This window comes from Dromaius novaehollandiae, chromosome Z (genome assembly GCF_036370855.1).
Source record: "Dromaius novaehollandiae isolate bDroNov1 chromosome Z, bDroNov1.hap1, whole genome shotgun sequence".
Taxonomy (NCBI): Eukaryota; Metazoa; Chordata; class Aves; order Casuariiformes; family Dromaiidae; genus Dromaius; species Dromaius novaehollandiae.
This window is the reverse complement of record NC_088132.1, coordinates 46,913,282-46,937,270: the sequence shown is the minus strand read 5'-3', so window position 1 is coordinate 46,937,270 and position 23,989 is coordinate 46,913,282.

The following is a 23,989-nucleotide window of genomic DNA, read 5'->3' as shown; positions in this document are numbered from 1 at the left end:
TGCAGAAGAGTTACCTGAGACATGCTCAGGGTGAGCGTGGATCCCAGCATCTGGTCCTCTCCCTTTTCCAGCAGTGCTTCAGATTTCTGCAACCATCCGCATGATCTTGATGAACGTTTAGAGGAAATACCTGGAAATGTTTTGGTCATGGGTGCAGCAGGTCTCTGAGTGTCATAAACCATTCCTGTGAAAGAAGCAGACAGGGAAAGGCATGATCTATATTCAAAGTTATCTATATACTTTTACGATTCAGACCCTGAGCTTCTGTACAGCATGAGGATGCAAAAGAATGGGTTATTTACAGCAGACAGATGATACACCATTGTCATGTTTCCTTTGCAGATACTGGTGGTATACAATGGTTGTAGTCAGTATGTGCTGTCTCCAGTGGCTTCAAAGTAATTGGTAATGCATGTCTATCCAAGAGCTCTCCTCTGCGACCTCAGTTTGCCAGCCTTTTATATGGACCTGGAAGGTCTTGAAAATATTGTTACAGTTTAAAATTCTCATCACCCTTTGTAAGCATACTTTTAATTAACTAATTAGTTATCTAATTAATTAATTTTAGATATCATTCCCACCCTATTCGCTATGCATCTTTATTTTCCATATTTGCATTACCATACTTATCATTTTACTCCAATTTGCTGACAATTTCAACAAATACTACTGGTGGAATTTCTGTATGGGTTTTCTCCAGTTTCCACTGTAATAGGAAGCATCATTATTTACTACCAAGCAATGCCACTGAAGTTAATCACGGTAGTGTGTCTACCAGTCTTCAATTATCTTGTTTTCTAATCTTTCCTTGAAACACTGAAATAATACAATACTCACACATCTAATGGGTATAATCCATCAGAATATACATAATGGAAAATTAAATCAAGTGTACTCGTCAAACTCCTCTTTTTAAAGCCTGGTTACTTTCACAGCCTAACAAATTCCACAAAGAGAAATAAACGTTGTGTTTCCTTCAAAACACCTCCTGGAAGGAGCCATTGCTGAATGCTAGATCTATTAGCAGAGGGCTGGATCTATGTTTACAGAAACTGCCTCATAACATTTAGGAAAAGTTAAGGAAATGGAGTTTTGCCTGGATATTAAGTAAAGTAGAGAGAAGACTAGGAAAAAGTAAAGTGTGTTCTTTCTAGGCAATATCATGAAACAGTATTTTTACTGTATTGATACGAAGAAAACACTTTTCTTAGTGCTTATACATACAGTAATTTTCAAACATTTGAACCAGTATCAGTAGTTTTTTGCTTGCTGTACAAATACAAGCTCTGGAAGAGAGAAAGTTCAACTCTAAATTCAAGGCCAGAGCATGAGTGAAGGGCTAACCACACATTTTACTCCAATAAAAGCAGAAAAGGGAAACCTCTGTTCTCTAGTTTGAGTACTCCAGACAGTGCTCCTCAAAGACTGTCCTCACCCTCTTGCCATCTGCTCCACTTACCACTCCAAAGCCTCATATTAAACAAATGCCAGGACTGGACCTTCAGTTGATATAAACTGCTTTATAACTTCAGTGATCTGTATGGTACAAGAAGCTGGCCCTACAGGTTGAATGGTTCATAGTAAAGACTAACCAACCTTTCCAAAAGAAGAAGGAAAAGCTGCAATGACACTGAACTTAAAAATATTCAACAAACCTGTACGACTTTCACTTTGCATCTGTTCCAGGCAGTATTTTTAATCCTTATCTTCCTCTCGATGGCTACTGTAGGTAAATGACAACAGTGCAGAAGTTTAATACTAACAGTTCTCTCTTAAGAGATAGACTTTTCACAGGACACTGTATGAGTAAGGGCTGTAGGGTTTGTCCCAAAATGCGAGATCTTTAACATATTTATTATAAACATGCTATCCTGATCAATACTCATCACTTTTTTTTTTCCCATCTCTCTTCAAAGGGAAACAGATGCTTAACATTTGTTATTTTTTCCCCATATATCTCCATAACTATACCATCTGTGCAGTTCTCTGCCTTTATTGCTCATCTCTATAACACAGCTTTGGATGCTCAGAGTCCACTCCCTCCCCCTTACCTGCTCATCACCAAACAAATGCAGTAGGACACATCAACTCGGGTTTCCGTATCTCTTTACAAACAAAGCATGGACTCTGCCTGACTCCTTTCAGATTTCTCTGCACGCCACTGCAACAAGACCTGACCGCATGTGTCAGCTTTCCCCAATTCTCACTGTCAAAAATATAGCCGTGAAACATTATTCACTGTGTTTCTCCTCCTAAGCTTTTCGGGGGGTCTTGGCCGACATACGGGCTGCCATCTGCCGGCACGAGCGTGGATGTACACTGCAGAGCAAAGTCCTGCCCCGAACAAAGCGGGCAGAGAGCAGCAGCATCTCATCGCTACAGCCTTACCAGCCACTGACGGCAGAAATGACCAGCAGGTGAGGGGCTGAATTTCTAAGGAAATCAAGAAAAATAAAAAGAAAATGAAGTGGAAATTAAAATAAAAAATACAGTATCTCTCAGATAATATTGGAAGTATATGTTTAAATAGAATAATTCTGCTTTTCATCTTTTTTTCTATTCCCTTCTAATAACTGGGTAAATGTATACAAGCTTTGAATTTCACCCATCCTCTCTCTTTCCTGCTCTAAACTATTTTTCCTGTTTCAAAAGTTGTATGTCCCTCTTCACTCCTTTGAATATTTTCCTTCATATCTCTTCATTTTTAACCTATAATTTTTCTCCAGGTTAGTGTCTTCTCCTCCCCTCCATCTTTGTTTAACTTTATCCTGAGCTCATTCTGTCTTACTCCCTCTTCCCATTTTGATGTCTGGCTTGTGTCTTCATGCCCTTATTGATCACTTCCTTCATCTTTTCCCCAGACTGAAGTGACTTAGGGGTGTTGATCGTCACCTAACTGTCACTCTCCTTCACGTATTCCACAAATGTTGCTCACTGCTCCTCTCTGCTTTCAAATTAAGGCCATCCCTTAATTTCACATGCTGTATTAGCCCAACAGAAAATCCAGTTCTGATAAGGCTGCCTCTCTTCGCCTCCCAAAACCTAATAAAGGATTAGGAGAAGCATTGGCAGTGCCATCTTTACGAACGAGATAAGGACTTTGTGAACACTGACTCTTGTGTAGAAAATGAGGAGAAAAACCACCAAATCTACAACTGCACAGAGCTTTGGTAAATTGAAATTTCTGCCATAAATCTTCTGTCACTGCTCTTGTCTAGGCATTTTTCATTCTTTAATGCAACCTTTACCTGCAGTAGAATATTATTAAAGTCAAGAAATCCAGCATTTACACTGTTACCATTATCACAGCTAAAATGCATTGGTTTCTTTCTATGTCAATAGACAAATCTATAAATGCTAATTTTGATGATTTCTGAAAAATACATCAACGTAGAACAAAATTTAACTGTCACCAGATTACATTTTCTCATTCTTTCTCATTTTTTTCAGGCCAGCTGCTTAAGATACAATGTAAGCATCAAAACTGGGAAGAAAAAGCTAATGCTCACCTTCTAGAACATTAAAATAATTAAAAAGTGGGTTAAGACAGAAAATGAGACTTGATGGAATCATCATAAAAACAGAGTAAAAATCAGATTCTCTGAACATGACATGTTTTGCTTTAAATTTTTTTCAGGTACCAAGTGACATTTTACCAATGTCTCCATTTGAAACTACTGGATGCTGATGAGTCAAATAACTGTTTTGGCTCACAAAGCTCATCCACTGTGAGGGATTATTCATATGCTGTCATTTAGACTATGAAGTATGAAATATCTCCATGTGGCATGTACTAAGAATAATATAGCTTAGATGACAGATTTATCTTGCTCATTTGATAGAATTCTAAAAAGGTTGAATTTATGTCATTTGTACTGAATTTCTTATGAGCGCTCCCTTCTGTAGAATGATCTACAGCATCGCCTGACATTTCAAACTCCTCTGCTCAAAACACTTCAGATCCCTCCCTTCTCCTTAAAAACGAGGTACATGATGAAAAACCTGGACAATAAAAGCCTTGAATTTGGCTCTTCTGCGGGGCCCTGGCTTTCGGGGAGCTCCTGGCTCTGTAGCTTTCTCTGTCTGTACCAGCTAGAGGACGCCCACAGACAATCACATCTGTCATTTTTTTTCACTCATCGTGACTTCCCAAAGACGGGTAACACCAGCTTGGCTATCCCACTGCTTCAGGGATTAGGGTCCTGTGTATTGCAGATCCCAGCTTGGCCTAAGAAACTAAACATGTGCCATTTAAGCAATCAAAGCAACTAGCTCTAATAACCTACAGGAAAGCAAAAGTTCTGGAGTGGAAATCTTAATGGAGTAAATATCCTAAACCTGTGCCAAGTTCTTCCTAAAGGCAGAAAATGACGGGGAAACTGCTGAGAGGCTGATAACTGCCAAAAATGTTAGAATAATTTCAAAACTGCTTTATCTATTAGAGAAAAGTGCTCCCTTATGTAACAAGAAATCCTCCAAGTCAAGCTCTAGGTTGAATCATGTAACAATATTGTATACGCAGTACAATAGTTGCAAAAGAGAACACCCACATGATAGCAAAGGAAGAAGCCTCCACCCTGACTAAGATGTTCAGAATTAAATGTAAGCCAGGAAGCAAACGAAAATAATACAGAAGCAAAAAAGAAAGAAAAGGTGATAAGATGCTGAAAAAATATCTATCTGTAGAAAGTATAACGTAAATCCACACTGTTTGTAAACCCAAAATACTCATGCACAGTGGTTTCCCTTGAATGGAAATATCCGTGAACATTTTTAATTTCACCAATCCAGATAGGTTAAAAGCAAAAATTTATTCAGTTCAAATTTTACTGGGATAGTTTGAAATACAGACAAACCACTACATAAGTCTCCATTTTAATAAACAGCAGTATATAGTTTAAGTGAGTTGTCTGAAGCGCTGTAGAAATAAGAACATGATAAAATAAACAGAAAAAAGCAATGATGCAGTTTTACAAAACAATACTCTAAAATCGCTGCATTTCTGTAAGCTAGAACACTTTCTTAATCACTTAAATATTAATGTGCCTATTTTTAGACATTTTTTTTTTGTGAGACCATGTTGAAACTATCTATTTTAACAGACATATGCCTGAACAAAGACTTCATCAAGTGATCACACATATGCACACACTTGTACATATACACACACACAGATTTATGACAACGTTGCCATACTGTGGTTGTAAACTGTTGGTCCCCCACTGGGCCAGCTGGAGAGTCCTGATGGAACATACCAAGATGCCTCCTTTGGCTGCCCACTCTATTTTACTGCCAAAAGAAAGCAGGGTAATGGGTAGAAGGTGCACATCTGGATCTCACCTTCCAGCAGGTGAGCAGGGTACCCACCTGACAACCAAGACTGCGGGATCCACCACAGTATCCCCTAACTTGCAGTGTAGATGCACCCAGGTAAAGCCATCATACCAAAAATAAAACTTAACTACAGTGGAATTTCATTCTTCAGAAAAAAAAAAAAACCCACCAGCATTAATTTTAAACATCACAGGTACTGTTACTACATTAACAGCTAGCCAGAAGTCAACAAGAGACACAGCAGCTCTTAAAACTTTCTGGTACACTGCTCACTCCACCTGACAGCAAGTGATTCTGGCACCATGCTGATAATGGGAGGGAAGAGACAGTAGAATAAGTTAGTTATAGAAGCAGGTCAGATAATTGTTTTGTGTGGACAGGCTTCATCTCTAAGAAGCTGTGCATATCATCCAAGAGAGAAATAGCTGATCTTTCATGAAAAGAGACAGGAAATCCCAGCACTGGGAAGATGCTGACCAAGTGAGTTTCTACCACAGCAGCACAGCTTCCTTTTGCTAGTGAAAGATTTACAAATTCTAGTTTCTCAGACATTTTCATTTACTTTCAAAGTTATTGTGAAAAAAAATGTGGAAAAAATAGGGATATTCTGACTAGTTGCAACAAGAGGTTAACAAAACCATAAAGGCTTAGTCATGTCCAAATCGAGTAATTCTCTAACAGCTATTTTTTCCAATTATTCTCAAGAAATACATTAGTAGGTTAACATCTCTTACCAGAATAGTTTCATCCCATCAAGAACAGTAAATGAGTAGATTAATTCATACACCTACTTCACAGTACAAAAGAAAGGATTCTCAAGAACCATCTTTTTAAAAGATATTTAACTTGTCATTAATTTGGCAAATGAATGGAGATTAAAAAAAGGAACCTCTGATAGAACTGTTCCATTCATTTTCGCCAGATGCTATTTCCTAGTGTAGGCAATAGTTAATATTTCTGACTCTGATCATGTCTTGCATTGCGGGAAGCAAGAAGAACTCAGAATAATGTTGTGGTTACTGGGAAAGCAGAGAATTTATGATCTCTAAAGGTGAATATCAAATCCACAAAATATTCACAATTTACTCTCAATCAGTACCAAAAGTACCTAGGAGACAGGCTTCAGAATACTTAGCTTGAGATAATCATAGTTTTACACAAAATAAGCATAATTTTATATAAAAGCTGATATTGGAATCCTATACTCAGAAGTACAGCAATTGATAAACATGACCAAAAGTTTTTTGTTTTTTTTTTTTGCTTTAATTCTATAGTTCATGCACTCTCTGGGTGAGCTCTGATTTATTCATGATTGTATTTTTATTATCTGCTTCAGCAATAATGATTTCAGTAACCCAGTGAATAATCTGGTCCTTGTTTGAAAAAAAACTGGCAAACCATATACAAACATTTTAAGTTTACATAGAAACCTTTTTATGAACAAGTCTTCTGATTTACCTTTTGGGGAGACCTATTTCAAGCCCCAACACACATGGTAGGCCAGTCCATTTTAACTCAGAAGAAAAGACAAATAACAACACAAACATCTGAAGGGTGAAACTAACTCAACTGCAGCTTTAAGACTTTTGTTCAAAATTCATCTCTTAACTATATCCCAACTCCCAATTATTTGGCATTCTATATGTTAAAAAAGCGATGCAGGGAGGACCTAAGAGAAAGGAAAGATGTTCTGTAAAACAGGTATCTTTGTGTTCAGTTTTTTACTAGAGCAGACAGCAAAGACACTGTGGAATAATATCGTAACTTGGAGAAGAATTTGACCAAGTGTAATTTTACAGCATATTGAGGAATTTCCATCAAAACTTCTAAATCAATAAATAAACCATGGCAAGAAAATATTGGGAAAAAAAATCAGAAATCAGAGGTACAAACCAAAAAATATTAATGGAAAAAGCATGCTAGATAGATGCATTTTTTGCAGTCCTTAAAATTATTAGAATAGATTGAAACATTCTTTGGTGCACCTGGAGAACACAAGCTCTATCGGTGGTTAACGGAAAGGCCCTTTGGGAAACAAATCTACCCTCATTTGAAAAAAAACCTAAAAAAACCCCCACACCCTTAAAAAAACTTTTTTTTTTTTTTTTTTTTTTTTTTTTTTTTTTTTTTTTTTAAGATTTTACTCCTTTGGTTAGTAATATAAATCTTGTTCATAAACGCTAAATCATAGGCCAAGAAAATAAGACATGCTGAAGTGATTCTGAAACAAAGAAGCTGTGCCTGTGCTGGAAGAAGAAGTGATTTGCAGTTATCATGAAGCTAAACTGTTTTGTTGTACAATTTGTCCATAGAGGCCATAATTTTCAAGCTTGAGAGTCAAAATTTTAAGTATTTATGTGTTCTATTTATGGGTATAAATATATGGTCTGATAAAATAAAAAGAGAAGATTCACTTGAAGTATTAATTTTTGTGTTTTCCAGTTTCCCTCTGCGACCACAATGTTTATAAGCCAACTTTTCTTTCTAAAATGAAAGCTGAGATTATTAACCATGTGTCCTAGGGATTTGGGATTTTAGAAAAACTCTACCTCTGAGCCTTCCTAGGTTTGTCATAGAAATATGAAACTAAGCTGAAGGGTATATATTTAAAGCTAGCATATAGTTTTAAGCAGTTCAGTCCTGGGTCCTAGTCTGGGAAGTCTTTATCATAACCTTCTACAGAAGAACTAAATTAACAAGTTACAGCTTTTGAATCAAACAATTTTACAGATAGAATGCTGTACATGATACTTGTCCACTTGGCTAAGAATACATAAAAATAAAATATCTTCATCAAATTTTGCTAGAAACATGAACATCCTTGTAGTATCTTATGGACTAGGATATGAAACACCAAGGAAGCAAAAGAAGGGGGGAAAAAAAAGACATGCTCTGTATAGTGAAATAAGTGAAGGACTCATTTCATAGATCCAATCGTTTAATCTCTCTCCATTTATGAGGTGTTTGAATGTTAGTTATTTCGCCTGAGTATAAGTATCCTGTCATAATAAAATATTGGCAAACTATGGTCAGAAAACTGGAAATCTGGAGGTAGCCATAGGAACTTTACAAAAAAGAATTCCAGGTGATTCACAAAGGTGATGAATGCCCATCTAAATAAAAGGACCACACAGAAAAGAGAGAAAACAATGCCACTCTCCTCTCAAATATTTGTAACACTAAAAAACAACATATGCTGATAGCAAACTTAAGTTACGGGATTATTGCTTCACATTTAGGTCAAATATGTTAACTTACAAGGCACATCATACGGCAACTGCAATAATAAATTGAGGAATGACACTTGTTTAACTAAAATATTCTTCCCCATAAACTTTTTACAGCCTAGAAAACAGGTGTTCCTAAACCAAGCCTTCCTAAACAGGCAAGCCTTCTTTAAAATAGCTGATGAGGGCACTGAAGGATAAAATAGCATATTTTCCATCACCACTTGAGGAAGTCTGTAACTGTTTTGTCAGTGAGCTGAACTCAAAAGAATACTATAATATATCTCTCAATGGCAATCAATCAAGAGTGCCATTAAATCTGACGGGACCTTTCTGCTAAGATATAAAATTAGAGGCATGCTGCATTTTTTAAAATTGATTAAACCTGTTCATGAAAATGTAACCATTCACATACTATGAAAAGAACACTTTATAATAAAACAAAGAACAAAATGTAGGATCAGTAAAAAGATCATTAGAAATGAAATTATGAAGCATGTTTCACTGTGCTTATAACTGGATATTACACAGGTATAATTACTAAAAAATATCTACAGGAGGACAGATTGGCAGAAACTGGTGACTGTCATTAGCTGCAATTCAAAGGTAATATTAATGAGGTTGTTATTCTCAAACTTTCAAAGCCATATATGCGGCAGTAAGTCTAAAAGTGTTTTTGAGTCCATCTTATTAGCCAGGATGGGATTATCCATACCTACAGATATGCACCCGCCCCACACACCAACCGCTTAGTAAAAACTGAGATCATCGCAACATAACATTGATTAAAAATACACCTGATAAAACATGGATAGTTTTTAGAAAGACTACATTTACTACTTCCTTTTATAACTGGGACCAGAGATCAGCACAGGTAGATGATTTCTGTATAGTTATATCTGACTCTGCACAAGTTGCCTGACATGAGCTGCCCATTCCAAAGGAGGCGGTTTGCTGCGGGAAAAGCAGGCTCTGCGAGCTAGCTAGCAGCCAGCACGGCTCATACTCTGGAAACCAGAAACCAGTTTCAGGACCCTGATGTCATAAGGTATCTGGAGAGTTGTCTCATAAATGGATGAGATATGAAGCTCTCTTTTAGAGGATGCCAAGTTGTTATAAATAAAATGCCAAGGAAAATTAAATTGTAGGCTTTCTATCATTATTCAGATGGATTAAATGCTTTCAGGCTGTGACTGGTAACTGGTAAACTGCCCATTTCTCACATCAAAAAGCAGAGCTTGGGCCCTCAGAATGAAAAGAACTATTTCAGTCACCCAAATCAAAGAAGCCCTCACTTTTAGATTGCACATTTTAGAGCTTGGGCTTCTGCGCAAGCCAAATACAGCCTAGCATCTATCGCAATCCACAGCTAAGCACCAAAATTCCATCTAAAAACCTGCTAAGCCTAGTCTAAAGATATCTAATAAACGCAGATAACACAGAGTTCAAGTAAAATCATGGATGAAGGAATTTGTAGCGAAAGCCCTATTATAATAACAATTAAAGCTGTCCCCTCAAAAGTAAGAATTAGCTTTCCAGGTTCCTTTGAATACGAGGGAAGCTCAAACCATCCATTTCTAGCCACAGAGAAGTCCCCTAATGTACAAAAGGAATAGGTCACTCTCCAACTTCCTGCTTGAAACTGGGGCACTTTGCAGAAAGGCAGGTAAAACCCTGGAGCTAAAAAGAGAGTAAGGTAGCAAGAGCCTTTTCTTGGAAGGAGAGCGGCCACCGGTGAGCAGGAAGTTCTGCACTACCATTCTCTACTGCGCTAATGCAGCAATATTCTGCAATACAGGTCTGCACTGTATCCCACCGATGTCCTCCTTCTCACTGAATGACCCTCTGGACACTTGCTAGAGCCCTGCAGTCCCCCTGCCAGGGCCAGTCGACTTCTGTAACACACAGCTGAAGAACATAGGGAACGTAGTCCTCAATTTTGGAAAGAAACTCCTATGGACAGGCTCTTGGGCCCAGGAACAGGCCTATAAACACAGGGCAGGTAAGAATATTTCTTAATACTAGGGTTTTAAATGCATTTAAGAAAAGTGTTTCTGAAATATAATGAGTGTTTATAGGAAAGTTCAACGTGACAGACCTAAAATTAATGCTTCTCAGACCACTCATCCTGTGCAGTGCTGCAGTTCATTCTGACAACATGTGCTCCATTCTTTTGCGTGATGAACAATATATCTGGCAAGGCAAAAAGCCCATTTTAAAGGTCTCATCCTCACTCATGAATGTGGATTAAGGGCCTCCTAACATTTTATCAAGGTGAAGGACAACAGTATTATTCTACATTGTATTTCTGGCAAAGCTGCCTTGCAGGCAACAAGCATGGAATGTAATTCACTGGAGGCACAACGGGTTGCTGATCTTCTCAAAGTACATTTTCGCAAATATTGAAGATGCAAAATGAAAAGCTGTGCTCAGTTTTTGTAAGCTAGTAGTTCAGTTTTCCAAGGAAAAGTACGTACTCTTTGCAAGATATTGATTTGCTTGCTGCAAGTCAGCATTATTTAAGAACAACATTTTCAAAAAATATCTTTGATCATCTTTGCACATGGAGAAAAATGCGCATACATAATACAAGCCTTCCTGGTTTATACTACCTAACAAACGGGGCCAGGCAAGTTCTAATGGATATGTCAAAGTCTTGATCCAATGGAAAACCTCCTTCATTACTGGTTTTAAAAAAGATATATGAGCAAAAGCAAGGTGACATTGTTTTCCTAATACTTCTCTTTCCATTCTGTACCACAGATCAACTTCTCTTCACAACTTGCCTTAAACCATATACTTTTTACCTTTACATAGAGAATCTTTATCTATAAAGTGCTTGGTAGTAATAACGTCATAATGACTATGCAGTAAAGTTTGAATGTGCAATATAAATTATTTTCTGTTAATCTTCCACCAAAAAAGTAATCATCGTATTGATTTTATGGTGAAAATAAAACACAGTGTAAAGGCAGAGATTTGCTTTATTTTAAGTTTACAACTTTCAAATAACATTGATTCTTCTGGAATGCACCAGATTCCAATACTAAAAAAAGTGCTGTCTCTGATCTCTAGAAAATCGATGCAGTGACAGGACAAATGCCTCTTCTCTCCTTTTCATCATGCCAAAACATGGATGAGAATGGAGCCGACTGACAGTATTTCAGCTCCTTGGAAAAAAGCTTGCCCGCTCTTCAGAGGCTGTTAATACCACGGTCGCTGTATACGAAAGCCTGCCACCTCCCTGCAAAACCAGCACCAAGAGGCCACCATCTCCCATTAGCTCACCTCTCCTGGGAAGCTGCTGCAGTAGGAACGGTGGACTGACCACGTAAGCACTAGCATTCACACGAGCGCCTGCAGACCTGGCCCATAGCCGCTGTACCGGTACCTCAGAGCCACAGGTGAGTTCTGTCTGGCCATTTTCTCCTTCTACACAGGACTTGGAAAGAAGAGGAATCTGATCCTGTGTTCCTCTTTAAGGAAGTAGTGTCATTCTTATACCAGGGGGGGAGGGAGGATGACACACCAAATCCATGACCTTCACCAAAACAAAAACCATTATTAGCTTGATCAAATATTACATAGCAGCTTCACTATATTAGAAAAGCACGTATCTTCCTGGCAGAACACTAGGTAAACCTAAAATAAATGAGAATGACTATTAATTTCAACATCAGAATTTACTATATACATTTGCTCAGTCATAAAGAAATACCAAAGTTTTGGATATGTGCTGGATGCGTACTGGAATTATGCAGTATCATAAAAGCTATTGCTAGCCCTCCTGCATGCTGCATTCTTCCAGGTTCTTTCACAGTAGAGTCTTTCCAAAATCCCCCATGTCCCATTTCTCTCACCATATGGCAGGACCAGTGACTTGCTAAGGATCTCAGACTTTAGCAGATGCCTGGGTTGATCCTTTCTGTCCTGTATTCCCAAGTAGCAGGCAGACCCCAATGCCTCTTCATGTCCTTTCTCCAGTGAACAATAGCTTTGGGTGCAGTGTTTACACATTCCTCTCTCCTATTCTCAACATCAGTCTTACACAACTTGCAGCAAAACATACCCATAAGATATAGCTGTTGCTAAGGGAGTCACAGGACCATAAAATAATAACCCCCTGTGGCCTGACTCTCCAGAGCTACAGGGCACCTGTCAGTCCCTTTGGGCTACCATGAATCTGTGCTAACACTCACTAACATGTTGGGATGGGATGTGCACGAATACTGCTCTACTCTTTTCAGTGAGCATGACTGATTTCTGATGATCATTTTCACCATAAACTCATGCTTTACTAATTGAAAAACCAGAATTTAAACAGATGATTTCAAGCAGTCTCTACAGCTGTGTTATATGTCCTCAGGGACAGAGCCACACAAGAAGAGGTTGTCCAGCATTTTCTTACCCTAAATACTGTTATTTCTTTATTGTGTGACTAACTTAATGGACCTAAAAACATGTATGGATATCTTTATGATGTCAGGAAGATTTTTTTCTGTCTCAGTCTTCTGACTTACATAAACATCTTAGATTTATGAGACTTTTGTAAATTTGACACCCAAGTATGAATTTACATTTCTAAACATGGACTTTAATTAATTCTAATGAACTTGTATGTGATTTTATAAATACACACAAATATGTACGTATGTGTATGGGGTGTTCATAAGTTGGGAGAAGCTACACAAAGTCATGAACAGAGTAAATTATGTTCTGCATCAAATATTTTCTGTAAAAATTTTTTTAAATGGATATAACTAGACTATAAAAACTACCATAACACTGAGGAATAACTATCCTCTCTTGAGCAATTATGCATGCCTCCATAGCAAGGCATAAAATCCTGTTAGTGTTCATAACTACAATGGTAAGCCATGGACAAAAATTTTTATCTAATGACATTTTATACCTTGAAGAATTAGGGGCTAGCTTCCCCCACCCTCCCTTTTTGCCTACTGAATAAAGCTGCAGTTACTACTCCTAGTAGCCTACAAGGCACTTAGTCAATATAACATTCAACAGTGAAGAGTTCAACAGTTCAGTTACAACTTAACAGGGAAATACCGCTACTTGCCTATGCTCAACATATTTGTTGCCTCTTAATTTCATTGAGTGTCCTCTTACAGGAGAAGCACGCAGGAGTATCTAATTGGCTTTCTAACACATCTGTTACAATACAGGTCTCCTTATTTTCTGGACTCACAATTCTGTATGTGAGACTCAGTAGTATTATACCTCTACACACACTCATACATATACACTATTATTTTCATTATGTGTTTTGTCCTACTTTTTTTGAACATGGATGACTCACACTTCAGGTGACTTGATTTTAATCACCCTTAAATTGGCTATCAAATCTTAAACTAGCCTTCAAAACCCCCCTCAGAGGTAGAGGTAAAGACAAACGAGGACCAGTCATTCTCTAGGGATGCCAAAGATTGTTGTTAAAATAAACAGAATTAGCTGCTTTCCATTTCCTCACTGATTTTGGAAAGAACTTAAATGAGTCTTCAACCAGACACCTAGCTATTAAGTGGCCAAAATAGGATCTCTTTCCTCTCTAACCTGTGACTAGAAAACAGTGAAATACTACTGGTAATACTTTGGTATTAGGATGTACCAAAAGAACATAGAAGGACATTTGTTTTTAGAATACTCTTTTCCCCTCATAATGACATATCATCTTCTCTCTTAAATGGCTGAAGTTAAAGCATGAACTTTCTTTTCTAGAGGCTACCTAAATACTTTTTCACCCCGTTTTAGACCAGAGCATCAGCAGGAGCCAGGTGAAGGCAAAGTATGAAGAATGGTGCAGTCAATAGGAAAAACTCTTGTTGACTAGAGCACTAGAGGACAGAGAGTATATCTCACTTATCTAGTTGGAAATTAATAGCAAAGGCTAGTGTTTTGAGTGCACCTAAGTAGGAATATTGAAATGTACTTGCAAAGACAACCAAGTAAAACCGATGCATTAGGAACTTTAAGAAAGGCATTCAGCTCTTGTAGGACTACTGTGGGTACTGGTAAGGATGAGTATTTTGCACCTTAGGGGGGTTCCAGGAAGTTTAGCTGTCCAATTCTCCTTTCTAAAGCAGTGTGATCCTTGGTCTTCAATAGAAAAGTCTAATGAAACGCAAACACTTTGTATGTATACTTTGTCCGATATTGTATAGACTTTCTCCACTTCAAATATCAATTTCCTTTTTCTGTACAACCATCCTTCAAGAGGATTTAGTCTGGATGGATGACTTCTTCTCTACCAACTCTTACTGTTCAAGAAGTGGACTCTACGTCACTCTCTCTTGCTTTTAGTATCTTAGCACTGTTCCAGGGTTGCCTCCCCCAACTTATAAAGCTGTCTCATTAACTATAGAATAGCAATACTTTATTTATCTACTTTTAAATATTAAAATGTTTCTCAGTTACATGAGGCGCAATGCACCTGAAGGATAAGCAGCACTGATTCTAGTTCTCTCTCTTCATCTGAACTTACTGTAAACTCTTAGGAATAACAAGCACTTCAGAACCAGCTGCTGTCAGATAAACTAGCTGTATGTTTGTCTCGCCCCTTGCTGGTACCTGTTTTTCACAGTGTGTGAAGTGCTCTTTAACCAGACTTAGTTTTTCCCTGCACTTTCAGAAACTTTTAATTCCAGAGGGCTTTTGATTTGCATGAAACTGCTATGCAAGGTTTTATTCCAGGTCTCATGCTTCTCAGAAGTAACTCAGAGCCTGAATTCAGAGCAAGGTGGTCTCTTTAATTCAAGCTCCAAATTTGACTGAAAATGAAGCTTCAGGCAGCACATCCAGTTCCAACCAAATGTGAAGTATGTATGATTATTTCATTTGTAATGCACTTTTAAAATCAGCTATCAAGCATTGGGGGCAGGGGGAGGGGAACCGTTTAGATTTGACATACACAATAGAAAAACCTTTTCTACAGGATCTGTTATACAAAAACATCCATAAATGAGACCTCTCAGAGCTTTGAGCAATCGTTCCTTTAAATACCTCTCCTATACAGTCCTCACCCCTACTTCATTCTCCCTATGTTCCTTATGACTTTGCCCATCTTTTTATTTTTATAGCAAAATTAGACTATTGGGTGACAACGTTCAAGTAGCAAACTTAGCAACAGATTCATAGGAGAAGAACAGTCATTTAACTGTTTTGAAAACGTTTAAATTATTTATATTAATTTAATAGGAAGTGAGGTGGGTTTCCAAGTCAGCACTCTTTCTTCTTGAAACTTTTCCTATCCATAAGCAAGAGTTAGGAATCTATCTAGAAACAAAGCTAGAAGCACAGCTAAGGAGTTATATGCGGCAATCGTCCATGACTCTGGCATTCACATATTTGGTGCAGAATCAGCTGTGACAGATCAGTACATCCCATGCCCATTCCAGGACAGCAAGCAAGAAGCACTATTCAATCATCCCTCATGAGATTCAGTGCAAAGTCAGTCATGTTAGCTTAAACAGCTGCTCAGCTGATACAGCTGAGATTATTCCGTGTGGTAGAAAGATCCTTGGCCACGCTAACATCCAGTTAATATACGGAAATTGAGAGCTACAAGAAGTGAATGCAAGTCAGCACAGATATTCACCCAAAGACTCCATGGAAATGGAGCTCAGAACAACAGCAGGTGTAATGTCACATGCTAGATTATTTACTAGTCGTAAAAGTTGTGTGGTTGCCTATATATTAACAATAGCAGCAACAGCAAAGATGTGTTTTTAGTAGCTCTTATCTGATTAAAAGTGCATTTCTAACAAAGGGAGTTCTGTTATATCAAACCAAAGCACACAATACCATAAGCTTCTCCCTTAGCAATAGAACCTTGCTGGCCAGCAGCATTACTACAGATATAAGAAAGGCAAACTGAAAATCACTTGCAGCACTGAAAGACAGCTAAATGATAAAATTTCAGCTGGAGTATTTCAACTTTGAATGAAGACAATGCACTGGATTCAATTTATGCTTTCCAATATTTATTCTTTAATTTGGGTAAATATGTCTCTAATAAAAAATGTATGTATAAATAAAGAGTTCAATTTCAAATTTTACTGCTTGCTTGACTTTGAAAATGTTCCTATGATCATGTATTCAAAAATTTCTGCTTGACTGATCTGAGAGCCTGGGACTTTTTAAATTTATTAAAGAAGAATTTCAGCACATGGAAAAAATGGTAAAGTTAATTAGTATCTTTAAAATTATTAGCATCTTAATCAAATCTGTCATTCAGCTTCAAGGAATCTTACTGTCAATATCCAGCCTGTGATGCAGAGCTCTAGCACAGACACAATGGTTCATGTAATGTTTCATTAGTGATCTTTAAGTACCATCTTTCTCTATTTTTCCGCCCTTTTTCTCTTGACCAGCAGCAACCCCTTCAAGATTTCTTGTAGCCTACAGATTCAAGTATCCCTTTATGTATCCTGGGTATCCTGCAGGGTCTAATGCTAAGTCTAGACTAACACTAGGGTAAACATCTGCCTAAATGCATTTCCTAATAAATCAAAGTATGAGCATTCTTTCAGTCTTGGGAGAGATGTGTGTACAAATGTCTAGCACTATAATGCAGATCTACTGGTAGCATATTTGTCTTTTATGTTTTTTTTTTTTTTTGATGTTAATCAAGATCAGGGCATGTCCGCATCTGTCCTAACTAGATATCCTTATTATTGATGTCTGACTTCATTCCACCTTTTTTTTTTCTGAATACTTCTAAAGAGAGCATTTACAAAGTTCAGTCTTTCATGCAGTCAGCTGTTCTCCACATCTAATAATGGCTCTTGTTACAGTTACAACCCCACAATTCTCTGAAATATTAGCAATAAGGCTAAGTTCTTTCCTTAGGCACTTCTATTTCTGTTGCTCTGAACTCTTTATTTGCCACATACAACACAAACACTGAAGTCATTCTGTACCTCATTCACTCTTCAACCATAATGTCTACAAGACCTTTTGGTTGTAAGCCTGTCTTCAAAATCTGTGTTCATCCTCTTTCTTTCCCTATTGGTTTTTATTTGATTACTGTGAGACCCTGCTTACAAGTCTAACAAAGTTTTAGACCCACAAAACTAAAGCTCACGTGGCTGCTGAAAAAAAAGTGTTTATAAAGTGGATGTCAAACAACAGATGGATATTTCTTAGCATTATTCACTTTGAACATTTAGAAACATGTAATTCCTTCTTTGCTCACAATATTTGTGAAAGCAAATTTAGAGTTACATACAATTTTTCTATCTAAATTTTTCTGGCCTTCACTAATTCATTAGGACTTTTAGCTCCTCTGTTGTGCTGTATATTACAGATTATCTACCCATTTACTGTACTAACTGATATCCTGAACCTTTTCAACTCACCAAAATGTACATTCCGTTACTACACTTCTTTACTGATCCATTGGCTACTATTTCTTCTTATCTTAACCCCATCTGGAAGTTTAGTGTGTTATATAAAAAGTAATGTATTAAAGAAGTAGGAATTCTAGTGAGCACCCAACTCCTGATGTCCTAACACAAACTGCTCATCCATCGTGCTTCATGTATATTCAAAACTGATTTTATTGATGGGTGCTTGTATTTGTTACGGTGATCACAGCAGAGATCATCAGGAGATGCTGAAGTATTTCTGATTTAATATCCCTGTCTCTGCACTGGAAACAACATACAATCCATGAAGAAGAAACTGATGCCATAAACTGTCCTGTCATATGGGCTGTTATCCTGGCCTTATTCCATAGTTGCTCTCCATCTTCTCTGAGGCTGTATGAGGATATATTTGTTACTCTTCCAAGAATTTCTCAATAGTAGTCTTCATTGCTTTTTATTTTATGGTTAATCTCCTAACAATTGCTTGTAAATTTACCACATTACTAGATGCTATAAAAACACTACAGATACCAGTAACATACTACAGTTGAATATATCAGTAGGAAAGCAAATGTGAAAGGTTGTAAGCAATGTACTTGCCAGCTGGATTTTTCAACAACTGACAGTCTATTGACTGAAACTTATCAATTGACTATAAGACTCTTGAGAACTATTTATAAAATGTGATCATTTTCTACTTGTCTTTGCTAGATAATGACTTAAAAAGCTGTTCCAAAAGGTGCAAGAGGAGAAAACTCTTTATTCTGGTTGAAATTATAAAAAGTTGAAGCCATAAAAAAAAATTGTCTTACCTGAAGTGCCCTGAGGAATCCGTTGCAGAGCCAAGAACTGGACTCAAATCTCCTGAGCTCAAGCCACTTAAATTTAACAATAGTTTATTCTATTTACAAGTTTCTCTTGTCTGAATGTGGACTAAAAAATGAGCACTGCATTTAAGTGTTATTTCAAATCTAGGTTTAGAAATTCATAAATTGTACATGCGTGCAGCATTCTAATACACTAAAAATACTGCTGAGATTTGGTGAAAAATAATGCCCTTCCAGCTATAAGAAAATAAGAACTAAAAATAAGGTGGAATGAAGCTTATAGTTTATACCACAAGCAGTGGCTGCGGTGAGCCGGATACAGGGATCCTGTAATGGTAATTTGAAGTGTTGGCCTATGCAGGCTCTGCAAATTATATGAACTCAAGATGCATATGCTACACTTTCAAAGAGAGAGTTTGCTAGGCATAGATGCAGTAAAATGAATGAAGATTACTATGCAATTACCATTACTGCATGAAAAAAATCATGTAACTGATGGTATTACAAAATGCTGTACAACATACATAAGGTATATTTTGGAGGAATCCTAGCCAGAAAATGTTAGCAAAAGATTCTTAACAGTAGCGCAAGATTATGATCACCTTCAAATTAGAACAGGCAGATGACCCATCTAGTCTTAAGATGAAGGCTAAGATATTTATAAGAATATTATTATCTATAGTAAGTACAGACTAAATTGATAATACCTGAAAATCCTTTTCGCTTATGAAAAATGTCCTGAAAGTTTTATTTAAACAAAAAAAAAGCCTTTCTTTAGAATACCTCATATGTCAAAGGTCTTTTTAAATACCTCAGATATGTTTAGTTTTGTTACAGCACAGTGTAGTGATGTCACTGAAAACTCAGGTAACAACAGAAGCGTTGCAACATTTTAACACCAAGAAAGTCAGCTTGAAGAACAAACTATTTGCAGCAGAAAACATTGACTGCTGATCTGTCATCTGAGTGTTTGGCTATATGTACTCTAATTTTTGCATCATGAATTACATCATTATGGGACCATATCTATTAGCAATGCACAGATAAGTTACAGATGGGCAAGTCTAATCCACCCTCCCTCAGCAAAACACCCAGCTATCTTGCATTCAACAATTTTCTAGTGTTGTATGTTTAAAATAAATAAATAAAGCATATTTATTTCTCCTCTACTGGTGCTAATCTACATAAATCCATGCAAAATATTCATGAATACAGAACATGTTGCGGCATTTTAAAAATAGTCATTAAAATAAATGCAAGAAGATGCTGTAAATCATGGTTCCTCTATGAAATGAAGGTTCTATCACATCCAAAGTGAGCCATAAAATGGTACTATCAGGAAAAGTGATGTGTTTACCCAAAGTACATTTTGAAAATTTAGCACAGAGATAAAATGTATTTGCTGGGAAACCCATATAAAATGTACTAAGTTTAACATGTGCCCACTAGATAGCAGAAAGGAAAATAGATGTGCTTATATGCCTGGCTTCTTACACACAGCAAGTTGAATTTCAGGATCAATAGAATATTTCTAACCAAGTGTGTCAGACTTTTTTCTTTAAGCCTAATATATTCCTAACATAAAATGAAAAGTAACATGATTTGCTTTATGTCACTGTGTTGTATATTTGAATTAAATGATCACAATACTATTTAATAGCATAGAAAGCCCAAGCAGTAACTGATTACCAAATACAGGCAGAGAAAATTAAAAAGGAAACTTAGGATCATTCATCTATTCAATTGTGAGTTGATTATACACAGACAGACAAATCATAGATAAGATGTAGATTAAATTCTCTTTATCTGTATTACAGGCTAGTTTTTTGTTCATTACTTCCATGCTTTATCTGCATTGATCCATTAACATAGAGGTGCAGAGATACTGGTTTTGTGCAAGGTCAGTTCTAAAGGAGACATGCACTGCACAGAATAGCCAAGCAGTTCGCTTGGACTTTCATGTGTATGCTTGCTGGCAAAAGTAACTAAGCCAACCTAACATAACACACACAAACTGCAAATAGGAAAGAACTGAAGTATACCCCTTCTTTTTCCTTTTAAAGACAAGTTACCAAAAAAGAAAAAAAACACACACCCTTTTACACTTTTAATCCCTATTGCCATATTTAACATCACTTTCTTCACCTTAGTAGAGATGCTTGAAAGACTTGTCCTGGGCATCAGATATGAACGCTATTCTGGTTAGCCTAGTACGAAAGCCCTAGAGATTATTCTGGGTTCCTGGAAGGGGAACGAACATCAAAATAATGATGGTACTTGGAAAAACAAAATGGCTTGCTTGTTTTGAAGTGATTTTCTGATTTTTCTTTTTATTCTAGTATTTTCCTAGTATCTACACATTTTCAGGTCCAAAACATGGATTGTGAGAGAGATCTGATATTGCCAGAGGGTATCACAATGGATGACACCTTTTTCTACCTTTGCAGGTTTCTATATAGTTATCAAATCCTGTATCTTTTCCTTATCCTTATCCTATATGCATTGGAAGATGAACATATAATTCATATAACTTTGAGACAGAATAAGAAAATATTGCTGAGATTACTAGAGACCTTTTGTGTTTTATCTTGGTTGAGAAAATGCCATTGCCTTTATTTCCAGATAACTGTGTAACTTTTGGCTAGTGCTCATTTGTTCTCCCAGGCACAAGAAGATACTGGGGCTTAGACAGAAATAGGACAAAGACTTGTGGCCTTGTGCAGCCACAGATAAACAGCAAGGCATATGCAGTACAATATTTAAATAAAACAGTCTCTCCCGGACACAGGGAGAGTAGTTTTACTCACTTGTCCTTTTCCTCAGATTGATGGATTATGCTCACGCCTGAGAATTGCCGTGTCATGAAAGTAAAATAGCATCAAGTACCTGCTACCCAAGGCCTCTAAAAAACAAGGTAAAGATTTATATGACCTTCATTCCCACCATAACACCTATGACTAGAACATCTATCAGTTTTTACTGATGTGAAATCTCATACAAATGCACAAACTAATGATCCTGATAGCCTGTTTCTAAAAATCCTCAATGACTGGTTGGATGCTTTCAGTAAACATAAGCCTTGGAATAAGAAATCTAGTTATGTAACTATGTGACTGAAAACAAAACCAACCCCCCTCCCCACACCGGTCCTCCTGTTTATAGCCTTATCTTGTTCAGCCACGGCTCCCATTAACTTGTAACCTTTTTGCAGCAAGGAAAACATCTTCCTAGGTATTTGTATGGTGCTGCAGAATGCTACAGACACTGAACACAAAAATAATAAGGTACCTATTTTGAAATTAATCTTCTGGAAAAGGAGGCACTGCCTGGAGATCAAATACAAAGTTGCTCTGTAGTATTACCGAAACAGAGCGCACAGGGAATTCAGCATGCCACTTGTGCCTCACGTATCAATGTTTCATTGTAGGCAGAACTTAAATTCTCCATGGTTATAAAGCATGCAGCGTATTGATAAATACAGAAAAATACTTAGCGTAGAGATATATGCACAGCTTTATTCTGTAGCAGTGACAAAAATTAGATGCTGCCACCAGATAACTACTAAGGATGATCACAGAATTACTTCCAGTATTTTCTTATTTCCTGTAGGACCGTTTTGACAGCATCAGCTTTGGTTCTGGGACTCAGACCAGCTTTAGAATCAAACTAAACAAAGTAAAAGCAAGCTTTGATTGCCTCAAACCTCACAGAGGTAAATAACAAAGTCTATAGACCTGGTATTTAAACCATTCAATATGTACGTGCGCACAAACAAGGCCGTGCCATACAACTCCCTCCAGACCCCAAACACAAACAGCTAGGCTTCTGACTGCAGCAGAGCTTGAGCAAAAACTCCTCCACCTAGGCATGCTTACAAACATGGCTCGGTTTGCCTGGCTGTAACAGTCTGACCAGAGGCTTGCAACCACAGTATGTGTAGGAGAGGAGCTTACACTTGGTCAACAAATCTATCCAGATAGCCTAAACTCAAAAACAAACAAACAAAAAAACCCAAACACCCCCACACAAAACCCTAAGCTGAAAGTTGTGAGGATACAGAAATCGTAGCCAAACTGAGCCATGATTGTTTTCAGGGTTCAATAATACTGCTTCTTCATATCACAAAGTTTTCCGCCCAGAAATCAATAATTTTGAATGACATTTACATTAACCTTGCAGACAGAACTCCAGGGCAATTCTGAACCCCATCACTAAAGATTGTTTCTTGTTCTTATGTTGGGCACAAAACCCCCTTTTTGAACACAGTTTGCAGTTATGTTAGTGGATAAGCAAGTATTACAACTGCTTCATTCATTTACGTCAGGAAAGAAATAGCTAGTTTTACCAATCAAGGTTCTGACCTTCATATCTTCTGACCATGAACCACAAATACTCCCTTGAAATGGACAACTACTAAAAGCTGCAAGAGTTTTGGCACTAAGTCAGTTTTGGAGGAGAAAAGGAGGATTAAAAACATAAAAGATATGTTGCAGAATTTGTTTCCATTACAAAGGCTTTATTTTCTGTTTCCAGTTCCTCATCTCATATTACTATAACAGGGTAATATTATGTGATCCTAGTGCTTAAAACAGCTACATTATATTTAGAGTATTATCCACATATGATTATTTCATATGCTGTATAAGAAGATTAGAACTGATTACTGATTTTAACCAGCAAAACTACTGGATATACATAAACCATTTTTTGGTTGTAATTAAAAACTGGAAAAACTACGTTCCCCTACCTCCCCCCACCTAATTCAAATTACTTCCACATCCTTACTCAGCTGACATTACAACACTAAAAGCATGTCACTTAAGCTCAGCTGTGGGCAGATACAACCAATAAGGTAATAGTACACAGGAGGAGGAAACAGGGAAAAAAACAGAGCCAATTATACTCTTTCAAGAGTACAAGACAGACATGAATTTCATAAAATGGAAAAATTATTTTCTGATTTTTGGATGGTTTCATGAAAGGAATAATGAATGAAATTGTTTTCTCATCTTACTGAACTATTGTCACAAAGATGAAGTACGCACTATAGTTCTTGGTAACACACAGCTCTATGTCTTGCTCTTTCCTGTTATTTTAGAATAGAATTGTTTACCTATCTTTTAGGTTTGCCTAACTTCAGACTCACTAAACTGTTCGGAGAGTCAATCAAAGAAAATTCTATCACACTGCAACCTTCTCAGTGCTCCATGTGCAGCTC